The sequence below is a fragment of the Musca autumnalis genome, unplaced genomic scaffold, assembly GCF_047663935.1.
Source record: "Musca autumnalis isolate F117 unplaced genomic scaffold, ASM4766393v1 scaffold_6, whole genome shotgun sequence".
Lineage (NCBI taxonomy): Eukaryota > Metazoa > Arthropoda > Insecta > Diptera > Muscidae > Musca > Musca autumnalis.
The window spans coordinates 3,743,436-3,757,846 of NW_027412199.1; the positions used below are offsets into that span (position 1 = coordinate 3,743,436).

General features: G+C 36.8%; 1 protein-coding gene and 1 long non-coding RNA gene across 7 annotated transcripts in view; both read left to right on the forward strand.

Annotated features, from left to right (window-relative positions):
- Positions 1 to 14,411, forward strand: part of Ca-alpha1D (Ca[2+]-channel protein alpha[[1]] subunit D) — a 1,669,376-nt gene that overhangs the window by 574,525 nt on the left and 1,080,440 nt on the right. The gene's annotated exons all lie outside the window — the stretch shown is intronic.
- On the forward strand, positions 912 to 5,776 carry LOC141388120 (uncharacterized). Its single transcript, XR_012408730.1, has 2 exons — positions 912 to 5,403; positions 5,457 to 5,776. It is a non-coding gene; the product is annotated as an uncharacterized lncRNA (long non-coding RNA).

Below are 14,411 nucleotides of genomic sequence, written 5' to 3' on the forward strand. Positions count from 1 at the left end.
ATGTAACCACACCGAATTGCCCACGTTGTACGGGAAACAAGGTCAAGAGCATGACGAGAACGGGACCGTCATGTTCCGAGATCAAACAGTCCCAGCAAGTACAAAATCCGATTTTATCTTCACTCAAATATCTAATGATTTTAACAATAGAAATGAAGATCATAATCCAAAACAACAAATTTTTGTAAATACAAACGAAATAGCAAAATTAAAGCATATTATCCCATACGAAGACCGACTAGCGTATTATAATAGGAAACGAGAGGAAATTTTTCGAGATCTTCAAGAGGTACCATTATCCAAGACAGCAAAGGCAAGAAAACGCTTCAAAAATCGACAACTTGAACGAAAACGTCTATCAATGTCGAGTTTATCTGTGGAAAATGACATGAGGCCATATCTCGATGTGAAAATGAATAAAGTCTTACTAAAAGGTCTCATGGATAGTGGCGCGTCTGTCACTTGCTTGGGAAGAGACTGTCTGGAAAATGTAAGAAAGATGAATGGTGAAATCTATGATTTTCATTCCATTATTAATACTGCTGATGGTCGGGGACAGACAATAATAGGTAAAGTCAGAGTCAAAATAGAAGTAGGGAATAAAACGGATATCATGACCATATATTTAGTACCATCGTTATCTCAAGAGCTCATTCTGGGATACGATTTTTGGAAAACATTTGATATTTCTATTTCATTTAAAAATCCATTATTAAACGAATTATCCATATCAGATCCCGAAAATATCAATCAGCATAAACTCAGTTATGAACAACAAATCGCGTTAGAAAATGCTAAACTGGAATATAAATGTTTCAGTAAGCATGGTCTATGAAAAACTAAATTGGAACAGCACATTATCGACACTGGTAATGCTGAACCCAGAAAAATGCGACATTTTCCCATTTCCCCCGGAGTGCAGAAATTAGTTTTTGAAGAAATAGACCGCATGCTATCATTGGATGTGATTGAACCAGCGACAAATGCCGCTTGGAATAATAGGGTGACCTTGGTAATAAAACCGAATAAAAATAGGCTTTGTTTAGATGCCAGAGAATTAAACAAAGTTACCAAAAAGGACGCTTACCCGTTACCAAATGTGGATGGTCTGTTGAGCAGATTGGGAAATACTTACTTTATCTCGGCTATAGACTTGAAAGACGCCTTCTGGCAAATTCCGCTGGAGGAGTCTAGCAGACCAAAGACGGCATTCACAGTTCCAGGAAGGCCACATTACCAATTCAAGGTAATGCCTTTCGGACTGTGCAATGCCGCCCAACGGCTCTGCAGACTCATGGATAAAGTAATCCCGTCTGAATTAAAAGACACAGTATTTGTATATCTCGACGACCTACTTATCGTCTGACAGGATTTCGATTCTCACATCGAGATGTTAATAAAAGTAGGGAAGCGTCTTACCAATGCTGGCTTGACCATCAATATGACAAAGTCTAAATTTTGTTTTAAACAGCTGAAGTATCTGGGATATATTGTTGGCGACGGAAAATTAAAAACAGACCCTAGTAAAATTGAGGCCATTACAAGGATCAAACCACCTAAATGCCCTAAAGACGTCCGAAAGTTCTTGGGAACTGTAGGATGGTATAGGCGGTTCATCCCCGATTACTCGACGTTAACAGCACCTATCACGGATACGCTGAAAAAGAAGTCCAAGTTTCAATTCACTCCTGAGGCTATAATATCATTTGAAAAACTGAAGGAAAAATTGGTTTCAAGTCCAGTCCTCAACAGCCCAAATTTTGACATACCGTTTTTTGTCCAGTGCGATGCATCTAACGTTGGTGTTGGAGCCGTACTTTTTCAAAAAGATGATGACGGAAACGAGCATCCTATTGAATTCTACTCTAAGAAACTAAATGCGGCGCAAAAAAATTATTCAACAACAGAAAAAGAATGTCTCGCGGTTGTTTTAGCTATCGAGAAATTCCGTCAGTACATCGAGTTGATGGAGTTTACTGTAATTACAGACCATTCCAGCCTAAAGTGGCTGATGAAACAGCAAGACCTTAACGGTAGACTAGCCCGCTGGAGTCTGAAATTACAGGGTTATAAGTTCCAAATTGAACACCGAAAAGGTTGTAAAAACATTGTCCCAGACATGCTTTCCAGAATGGATATGGAAGAACTATCCATGAGTACCAGTGCAATAGTCGATTTAAGTTCGGACGAGTTCAAAAGTCCGGAGTATATATGTCTCAAGGACTCCATAAGTCAAAATAAGAGTAGTCTACCTGATTTGAAGATTGATGATGGCATTGTGTACAAAAGAACAAGATTCAATCGTGGTGAACTGAACGAAGAAGAAGAATATTGGAGACTTTGGTTGCCAAACAAGATGACCAACGAAGTTATACGTAAGTTCCATGAAACTAAAACCTGTCATGGAGGCATTTCAAAAACCATTCACAGCATCCAAGAATACTTCTATTGGCCAAAATTGTCTATTGACGTGAAAAACATTATTCAAAACTGCAGAATTTGCAAAGAAAATAAGCATCCGAAACAGACGTTAAGGACAGTCATGGGACAGGAAGTACACACTGAACGTCCTTTTCAAAAAATTTATGTCGATTTCTTGGGACAGGAAACACACACATTTTCATTGTTTTGGATCATCGAACAAAGTTCGTTTTGTTAAAAGCCTTTTCCAAAGCAACGTCAAAAGCTGTCATTAAGTTTTTGGTCTCGGAAATCTTCCATAAATTTGGAGTTCCAGAGACGTTGCATTCAGACAATGGCAGACAATTTACCAGCGATGCATTTAAAGAGTTAATGAAGTTATATGGAATTAATCACATGCGAACGGCTATACACTCACCACACCCTAATGCAAGTGAAAGGGTTAATCAATCCATTTTAAGCAGCATTAGGACATCGTTACAGAATGACCAAAGTCAATGGGATGAGAACCTTTCCCAAATCGAATGTTCCTTGCGTTCGACGGTTCATTCATCAACAGGTTTAACACCTTACTATGCATTGTTTGGTTACAGTATGATAACCCACGCACAAGCATATCAAATTCTTCGAAAGATTGGTGCATTGTCTGACGGCGAAATGTGGATTCTTCCTAAGTCTTCAAAAATGCAAGTCATTCAGAAAAAAAATATCGGAAAAACTTCATAAAGCCTACGAAAGGAATGTAAAAAGCTATAATAGAAGGGCAAAAAATGTGACATTTAAGCCAGGTCAGGAAGCCTATCGAAAAAATTTTATACAAAGCGATTTTAAGAAGGGTATAAATAACAAGTTGTGCAGACCTTGGTTAAAATGTCGCATACGAAAATCGGTAGGAAACAGCATGTATGAAGTCGAAAATTTAAAAGGACAGTTAGTGGGAACCATCCATGCCCAACATCTTAAATTCTAGACCATACTCAGGCCTTAAAAATTTTATATGCTTTTCGATTCTTGTTAATTATAAAGGATATACAGATTATTAACATATATACAAGGTAGAATCATATCATTAAGTGCACGCCGATTCATATTGTCTCAGTAATATGAGACCTACTTTTTATTGCCGAATCCGAACGGGGTGTCTTTCAACACCACTTGTACAGAAGTTTTTCGTGGCTAAAATACTCAGGAAATGTTAGCCAGTATTATCCTGAGGGGATTTGCCACTGCCGAAAAGTGAGATGTTCTGGTCAGGGATTGAACCGTGGACCTTCTGAGTGCAAGGCGGACGTGCTAACCACTACACCACGGTGGCTCCTCTTGTACGTATATCTTTGCATAAAAATCCAATCTGAATTATTACAATGTGCAACTATCATTAATATATGCTTTATCCCAGAACCAGCAAGAAGCTACTATTTTTCTACTACGATAGCATTTTTCCCTTTATGTTATCGGAAAAAAATAGTAAAAATTAGTAGATTCTTGCAGTTCTGGAACAGACCAATAATGACGTAAAATACTATCCACATTATGGGTGACGAAGTCAATGCTAGCTAGTCACATATTCACTGCCACAACTCAGTATACATGTTTCGCGTGTAACCAGTAGGTCATGCATATTTATTAAAATAGTGATTGGAAATCGCCTCAAATAATTGCTTTCATACTTTTCGTAAGGTCGATATAAGACTACTATCCATAGAACAAACAGAACACAAATGATGTTGGGTAGTGGACGGATTTGCAAAAGTTCTAATGACATATTTTAGTAGCAGTCAGAAAAGTTTTAGACCTTTGAACCGTAAATTAATATTTAAGTATGTGGAAGTTTCATGGCTAAAACATTCATTTGCAGTCTTTATAGTATACTCAGTTGATCTCATGCACCGAACTAACTGGTAAGCATCCATGATTAGATACCCATTATAATGATATAAGATGTTTATTTAAAGCAACTAACTGCACTAGCGAAAACACACAATGTTACCTCAATTCTGAAACACCTGAATGTATAACAAAGCGTTTCATAGTCTAAATTTCACTAATTTCACATCTAGAAGAGAAAAACCATTGAGCGTTGTTGAAGTCACATTAACTCTATAAAAGACACCACATTATGTGTCTGTGTTACTCCTTCATTTGACAAAATTGTAAGCAGAGTGTAGAAATTAAAAATGACTTCAAATAAGGATATGTCATTGTCTTTAGGAAAATCCATAAAAAAACTTGCAAGTTTACATATACATAACTCAGCTGATCAAGTGTGTTTACAAATTATATGTGACAGATACTTATTCACCTCTAAATGCATGAAGGCAACAACGTAATCCTCCAAGGTGAACGAGCGGCGAGTGTCAAAGTTATGGTCGAGGTTTACGTCCGCTCTAGTAATATTTCAAAAAGGCACCCGATGTTTTTTCCAAATTTTTTTACTCCTGGGCACTCGGTAACAAACGTACTCGGCTCGGCTTTGTGACGTACGTTTTTTTTTAATTTGCTTTATTATATTTTTTGTAGTAAATTTTTCTGCATTTATTCGGTTGTCTTCATACCTAGTGACAAATAGCATTAACTAGGCATAGACTTGTCAAAGCAGTGTTAGTCCCATCTCTGAACGAGTTCAGCTCAGATGTTTTTAAGTGTTGTAAAAGAAGGGATTGATATGAAAAAATTTGCTTTTGACTTTGACAAAAGAGACATTGGGAATGAAAGAAACAACGCCAAGAGCAAAGTCATTAAGGTCATAAGCGCCAACGAGGACGGATTATGAAGTGTGAGGTTAACCCATCAATAACGTTGAAAGCCATGTTACCTATTCTATGATAGAAGTGAAGTCGATTTGTAAAAAAAAAAAATACATAAAAGAGTCATCATAAATATGACCTTAGAAGATTAATCTCTCATGGCAAATTTTTTAACAATTAAAAAAGTAATTCGAGTTATCTTACGAAAATCGTCATATATGTACTCAAGTGAAGGGTAAGGAGTACAGTTACTCAATAACATAGTTACTTAACGCAATATTCACTTAGGGCTCCGTGGTCCCTGATCGTATGCTGAGGAAACATCAGAGTTATTTGCCATAAAAAGATCCCCGTGCAACATATATTCATCGTGGCAACCACACGCCCCTTCATATTCACCATAGTGGTAAAGCTTTTAATTGGTAAAGTGGAGATTCACGTGAGTACAACTAACTAAGAATATATATAAATATACATAAATATCATTACATTGAAGTTGTTGAATTGACGTTGAATAGGGTTGATCCCAAGTAGCGGGACCTAACCTGAATTATATAAGCACGTGGAAGTACGTATGTACATAACTAGATATAGTAGTGAATACAAAATATAGAATAATGTAACAAAGAAAGAAAACACTACACATTCATTGAAATGTTTCAAAGTCATACAAAACCGCGATTAAATCAAATGACAGAATACATATGGATCTTTTGTAAGAAAATAATGCGTTAAGATAAGGAGGACACTCTAACTCCAGTTTATGTAAATACGCTAACCGTTTAATTATAAATCCAATTTAGGTCTATAAATATATTATTGCCTCAATTATCCCCAGTAGGTTACTATTAATGTTATATATGCATGCATGTTTGAATAATATTCGTTTTCATCATTAGTCATAAGATATTAAATCATTGTATTAGAAAAATAATTATATAATATTAAATTCATGAAATTGCAGTAAATGTAAACATGAGGTGTTAATTATTTCAGAGGGACAAGCATGTAGCTAGAGTCAAAAAGGGAGTAACAGTAAGTTTAAGGGAGATTCCTTAACATAATAAGAAAAGGCCGAGGGAATCTCACAAGGATGATCGATACAAGGATCATGCAGAGGGTTGGGCAGCCTTAGGATGTGTCAACAACTAACTTCCTACACTTAATAAAAAGTAAATCCGTGTCCTAAGTTGTAACCAGGAATGAAAAATGTCCGTCCGCAACTCTTATATACCTAAGTGTCTGTCTTTTTTATATTATTTCGAGCACAATAAATCGTTAACACCTGGCACTCTAATTTATGTATATGGATTGAGGCGGAAAGAACCACCCCAGCCGACGAGCTCAAGCCGAAGCAATTAGTTCTAGTGCCACCGCCCATAAAACCCAAAAACAGATCCATTACAATCAATTGCGAAAGTAGTACGGCTGCGCAGAGCTCCAGGCGGGGTAGGCTTATAGGATCGATTGGAGCTACTTTAGTTTTGGATACTAGTAGTTGGGTATGAACGGAATTGCCTACACTTACCCTGAGATAGACAGATGCACAGTAAGCCTTTTCAGAGGCATCGCAAAATCCGTGTATTTGAGAATCGCACGAGGGGGAGAAATTTATCCAACGAGGGATTTGGAACTGAGAAATTTCTCCTAGGGACGCAGAAAATTGGTTCCACTTTTGCAACGTGACTGACTTAACGTTCTCATCCCATTGTGTTCCTTCTATCCACAATTGTTGTAGCATGATTTTTGCCACTATTATGATAGGCGAGATCCAACCAGCTGGATCAAAAATTTTCGAAACAATGGATAAGATTTGCCTTTTTGTGATTGTGGTAGTTGGAGATGGGACATCTACTTTGTAGGAGAAAATATCATGCATGGCATTCCATTGAACACCCAATGTTTTAGTGCCGCTAGTTTCATAAAACTTTAAGAATTTGGAATCCAAAATATTTTCTGTGGGGACTGAATTAAGAATTTCGGGGTAGTTAGATGTAATTTTTTTCAAAGGAAACCCTGCAGATTTTAACATTGCAATTAGTTGAGATAGAGAATCAATCGCAGCTTCTGGATTATGAGCTCCAGAGAGAACGTCATCGAAGTACATTTCCTTTTTAATAATTTGAGTAGCTTGGGGATACAATTCCATGGAGTCTTGGGCCAATTGAAGTAAAGTTCTCATAGCAAGGTAAGGACATTTGTTTGACATTTTCCATGGGGGATTGCCATTTGTATCTACGCTGTAACTCTTTGATGTACTCATCTTTCCATCGGCGAGCAAATTGGTGCTGTTGGGTTTTAAGTTTTTCATATCTATCGGATAGAGTTAAATCATCGGAAAATGTTTCGGGTAAAGCCACGAGTGGTGCTCCTCTTAAAAAATGTCCTGGTGTAAGAGCTAATAAGTCGTGAGAATCGTCTGTCATTGGTGATAAAGGGCGTGAATTAAGAACTGCTTCAATGCGTGTGAGTAAAGTATAAAATTCTTCAAATATATATCTACGGTTTTGAGCAACTTTTTTAAAGTGTGACTTAAAGGATTTGACGCCTGCTTCCCACAGACCTCCCATGTGTGGTGAATTTGGTGGGATAAACGACCACTGAAGTCCTTGGGGAGTATACTTTTTAATTACATCTTCGGCAGAATTATTTAGAAATTGTGCGAACTCGTATCGTAATTTTCTTTCTGCTCCGATGAAGTTCGTGCCATTATCTGACATTACCTTTAGAGGTAACCCTCGGCGCCCAACGAAGCGAACAAATGCTGATAAGAATGACTCGGAAGAGAGACTTGAACAAAGTTCTAAGTGAATTGCCTTCGTGCTGAAGCAAACAAATACGCAGACATAACTTTTCTGATATACGGCTTGTCTCAAATTTGATGTCTTGGTAGAAAATGGACCAGCGAAGTCTAATCCGGTAAAAGAAAAAGGTAGAGAAAATGTACTGCGCTCTGAGGGAAGAGCCGCCATAATTTGAGATTGTAATCTATGCTTGTATATGGTACACGCTTTGCAATTTCTAGTATATTTTTTTATTGATGATCGCAATCGGGAGATATAGTATTCTTCGCGAATTGTTCTGAGCATCAAACTGTTTTCAGCGTGAAGTAAAAAGTTGTGAATAAAGGTAAGATACAATTTGCAATATTCAGAGTCTTTATGTATTATTATGGGATGACGTTCGTTGTATGATAGGTTTGAGTTGGTGATTCTTCCATTTGCTCGTATAATGCCTCGATTGTCAATAAATGGGTTCAAGGGAAACAGTGAACTTTTCTTGTGAACTGTATGAGATTGTGTAAGTCCTGAGTATTCCTTATTATAATGCAATTTTTGTGTTAATTGAATTGTTAAATATTTTATTTCAATGAATTCATCACGAGATATTGTGCGAGAGGAGTAAGTACAAATTTTTCGAGTGGATTTATAGAATCTAAATATATACGCAATAACTCTAATAGCCTTATCCCATCGAGAGAAACGTTTAAGTATATCTTCGTCATATGCTGTATTGTGAAATACTTCTATTTTGCGTGCTTCTGGTGGATTTTCGTTGGCTTCAATTGGGTTGGGCCAATCTTCGGGGGAACTTTGCAGCCATTGCGGACCATGCCACCATAGGTAATTGTGTATGAGTTCGGATGGGGTACATCCGCGAGATCCCAGATCTGCTGGGTTATCGTGTGACCGCACATGGCGCCAGGGAGTGTTACCAACATTACGAATTATTTTTGCAACCCTATTAGCTACATATGTTTTCCAAGTGTGTGGGGGTTTGTCTAGCCAGCTTAGCGTAATAGATGAATCGCTCCAGAGAAAAACTTCATAATTATGCAACGGCAAACTAGTAGTCATATGCTTAATAAATTGCGAAAGTAGTACGGCTGCGCAGAGCTCCAGGCGGGGTAGGCTTATAGGATCGATTGGAGCTACTTTAGTTTTGGATACTAGTAGTTGGGTATGAACGGAATTGCCTACACTTACCCTGAGATAGACAGATGCACAGTAAGCCTTTTCAGAGGCATCGCAAAATCCGTGTATTTGAGAATCGCACGAGGGGGAGAAATTTATCCAACGAGGGATTTGGAACTGAGAAATTTCTCCTAGGGACGCAGAAAATTGGTTCCACTTTTGCAACGTGACTGACTTAACGTTCTCATCCCATTGTGTTCCTTCTATCCACAATTGTTGTAGCATGATTTTTGCCACTATTATGATAGGCGAGATCCAACCAGCTGGATCAAAAATTTTCGAAACAATGGATAAGATTTGCCTTTTTGTGATTGTGGTAGTTGGAGATGGGACATCTACTTTGTAGGAGAAAATATCATGCATGGCATTCCATTGAACACCCAATGTTTTAGTGCCGCTAGTTTCATAAAACTTTAAGAATTTGGAATCCAAAATATTTTCTGTGGGGACTGAATTAAGAATTTCGGGGTAGTTAGAGGTAATTTTTTTCAAAGGAAACCCTGCAGATTTTAACATTGCAATTAGTTGAGATAGAGAATCAATCGCAGCTTCTGGATTATGAGCTCCAGAGAGAACGTCATCGAAGTACATTTCCTTTTTAATAATTTGAGTAGCTTGGGGATACAATTCCATGGAGTCTTGGGCCAATTGAAGTAAAGTTCTCATAGCAAGGTAAGGAGCGCAATTTACTCCAAATGTTACGGTTTTTAACGCATAATCTTTTATGGGGGAAGTAGGAGTGGGACGCCAGAGAATTCTTTGAAAATTAGAATCGTCGGGATGAACGAGTATCTGTCTATACATCTTCTCGATATCCCCATTAAATACATATTTGTAGAAACGCCAACGCAAAATTAATGTTAGTAAATCAGATTGAAGGGTGGGACCTACGTGCAAAATGTCATTGAGAGAATTTCCAGAATGAGTCTTTTTGGATGCGTTAAACACAACACGAAGTTTCGTGCTAACACTCTGAGGTCTTATAACCGCATGATGTGGCAGGTAAAAAGAATCACAGGAACCTGAATTTAAAGTTTCTTCAGGGTTTGTGAGTTGCATATGGTCAAGGGATAAGTATTCCTTTAGGACATCGTTATAAGTGCATGCAATATCTGGTTTGTTTTTTAAAGATTGTTCCATTCGAATGTATTGAATTAAAGATTGAGTTCTAGATGGGGAGATTGGGGAATCGACCTTATAATTCTCTTAAAAAGGTAGCCGAACGACATAACGGAATAGGGATTCACAATATTGATCGCTAGCAGACATTGGTTTCTTTTCTGGGATTTCTTCTTGCTCCCAAAATTTTCTAAGTTGATGAGAGAGGGACACGTCAGAATTCTCAGAAGTTTCGATAGAGAAAGAGGATACGGTTTGTGTTGGAACTGGGCCACTAATTACCCAACCGAATATTGTAGCTTGAGCGACCAACGAAGAGGCGATGTTCATAACACCATCTAATAAAAGTCTAGGAATTACATTACTTCCCAGTAGTAGATCGACATGACCAGGAGAGTGGAAATTTGGATCTGCTATGTCTAATTGATTTAATTCTTCAAATGAAAGGTCTGTTTTGGGAAGGAAAAAATTTGGTAGGAGACGTGTGATTTTATTTACAACGATAGCTTTCATCTCAATAACGCGATCGTGAAGATCAGAGAAGAGTGAGAAAGTGCACAATAAGTTAGAATTTGCCACGATTTGTCCACCTAAGCCTCTTATTTGGAAATTTTGTTTTTCTGTTGGTAGTAGAAGGCGCTGTTGCAAGCTTTTAGAAATGAACGACCTTTCTGATCCTTGATCTAAAAAGGACTGGGCTTTAAAGGTATCGCCATTATGAAGGATGGCAACAATTGCGGTGGGCAACAGAGTGTTTTCTATCGAAGGACAATTTCTATTAGTGACTATGTGGGTGGAAGTTTGAACAGTTGATGAACTTTGAACATGAGAAGTGATTTGGGACGTGTCTTCAACTTCATCCACCATCGCGCTGGCAAAATTAGAATTCACAGTTGAATTTTGATACTTTTCTAGAGGTTTTGTGTTAGGAAAGTGTAACAAGGTATGGTGGTTTCTTTTGCATTCCATGCAAACAAACTTACTCTTGCAATCTTTCCTTAAATGTTTATATGATAGGCAATTGAGACATATTTTATTCTGGGAAACATATTGAATTCTTTGTGCGGGATTCATTTCGAGAAATTTTGTACAGTTTTTTAAGGCATGGTCATCACCACAGAGTTTGCATTTAATTTGCATAATACCTCGGTTTGAAAAGAGTGTATTTCTGGGACTTTCTTAGAAACGAGTCTTGAACCTTGAATACTGTCAAGCCTCTCGACAACTTCATACCTGTTTGTTAAAAATTCATTCATTTCTTCCCACTTGGGAAGATCTCTATGGGATTTAAGGGATTGCTCCCAAAGGGATAGGGTTTCATGGGGAAGTCTGGTGGAGCACAAGTAAACAAGAATGGGATCCCAATCTGTAGTGCAAATATTTTGCGATTGAAGAGCTGCTAAACAATCGTTAATTGTTCTTTGTATTTTTGTAAAGATTCGCTGCTCTCTGAATTAATTGCTTTCAAGCTGAAGAGGGTCCGAAGTTGGTTGTCTACCAAAATTCTTTTATTTTCGTAGCGAGCTGTTAGCGCTTCCCACGCTAAATTAAAGTTTTCACCACACAATTTGTATTTTCTAACTATCCCCGCTGCTTGGCCTTTAACTTTAAGACGGAGATGATAAAGTTTCTGTACCGAGGATAGTTTTGGATGTTCAATATATACCGCTGTGAACATATCTCGGAATGAGGGCCATTCCTCATATCCGCCTTGAAATATTTCGGTGTCACAGGGTGGTACTTTAATAGAAGCGAAATTGTTCTCAGGTTCGGGATTTTTGGAGATAGACTTATTCTCGGGAGGAGCAACTAATGCCTTTTGAGCATCAAGAAGTTTAGCTTTGCATAGGTGAAAACTCTTAGTGCATGTGGCATATTTTTCTTGTGCGGATTCTTTGAATGTATCATCAATATCTTCCCTATTATTTGTGAAAACTTTCCTATACGATTTTTGAAGATTTGTCCATCTTTCATTGAGATCTTGCAGAACAACATCTAATGAAGAATCGGTATGATCTGAAATGGGAATTTTATCAAGGGATGACGTGAACATGATCAGATCATCCGAGTCAAAAATAAACTCGCCTTGTAAATTTTCCATTTCGATTTAAAAATTGTAAATAAATGTGGGGAAAACGACTTTAATTCGTTGGGAACCCTCGATGTCTAAGAAATTTGTTCGATATTAATATATATTCTGAGCTATATATTGCAAACAAATCTTATACCCGTTGTAAAGATGTGGGTTGTATAAAGGAGAAATACAAATAGTACACAGCAAATCGCTCACAAAGAAGAAATCGTAAACATACACGAGTGCAGCAAATACAAAATGAGAGACCTAGAGTTTTTTTCCAGAAAAAATATGTATGTATATATATTTCAAATTAAGGCAGGAAATGTTGTTGTGTGATTTCTAGTTTCTAACGACAGACAAAATTTTAATAGTAGTTTGCTTTCAGGTTTGCGAACGAATTTTATTTTCAAACTGTTCGAGAGCAGAGTTTAAAATTTTCAATTGATGAAAGTATGTGCTGAAAGAATTGAGGTTCAACCAATTGTTTACCAATCGTAAAATTGAATTTACCTTAAAAAAGTTGAGAAAAAGTTTTAAAATGAACAGTGTGTCACTGAGATTACTTCCACACTCATAAAAACAACTTCTTTCTAGGCACTCTAAATTCTTTCCTATAATCTGGTTTCTCTCCGTTCAATAGTTAGGGAAAGTAAACAGATAAAGAGTAGCTCCGAGTTCAATATAAATAATAGCTAACACGCAGATCATCAATGAGAATATATTGGCATCAGACACTTAAAAATTATAAAAAAATTTCTAACCATTAACGAATGTGTTCCAATAGTTGTGGTTCAAATTTTAGCGTAGATAAAATCAAACACATAGAGCATCAGTGAGAATGCTTTCCCATCAAATACTCATGAAAACCAATGCAAACGTTTTTTTTTTTCAATTGTAAAGCATCTCTCTTTTCACAGGCAAAGAAAAGAACTAGATAAAGTGTAGAGTTTTGAATAAAGCTTCTGTTGACAAAAGCATTAGATGATAAAGTTTAAGTTTCTTGTATCTCTTTTTGTTTTGGTTTAAATCCTATGTTTGTAGTTTTGAGCAAATTTGTTCTCAACTCTGAGATAATTGTAGGCGTAAATTTTCAATTGATTTTCGGAAAGGGTAAATATTTATAAAATTATTATCTTTGGGTAATTAGTTTGATGTTTTTGTAGAATTGTGATCCGTTTTTAAAATGCTTGATGTGGTAAAAGATTCACAATCAAATTTGAGAGCTTTCAATATAAATTTTATCTATGAGGAGATAAACGTATTTGCTTCTCTCCTTTCACAAACAAAAGAAAGAACCGGATAAAGTGTAGGGTTGTGAGTGAATAGGCTAAAAAACAAAAATTCCTGTTGACAAAGCATCAGATGATAAAGTGCAAGTTTCAGAGATAAACGTTTTTATCTTATTTGTTTTGAAGGACTAGTCTTGTTGGTTTGAGCAAATTCGCTCTCAACGCTGAGACAATAATAAGTGTAAGTTCGTCCCTTTTTAACAAACTTTCAACTGGGCAAACAAAACGTTCAGTTCGGTAGTTTCTGTTAAATTGTGATCAGCTTTTAGAATGCTTCATGCGGTAAAGAGATTAACAATCAAAGACACGTTTTCCAAAAGATGTCGCTTTGATTTAATTACCAGTGTGCGAACACTTATCACTGGGGTAAGAGATTACCTCGTATTTGATAAGTACTAGGGTATATAAAACTTTATAAAAACCGCGATTGGTTAGTTGTCAACGCTCGATTCTATTTGTTAAAAGTCTGATCAAAAGCTTTTTACATTTGACTTTTCTGTACAATGGATAGTTGAAACTATTATACCCAGTATAACAGTTGCAAATATAAAACTTGTTGTTGTTGTTAAAGTTCAAATGACGTGGTTATGCGTTCAAAGCAATGTTGGGTATACGATTTTAAAATAACGAACAGAGTAAATTTGGACTTACGGTTCTCCTTGTATATTAATCGGTGCCTTTTGTTACTTTTGTGTGTTGCGTTCAAAATGAAAACTCTTGTATTACTGTTGTTTTATGGTCAACATTCCAAATGTTTCCCTGGTGGCAGGGTTTGATGGTTCGA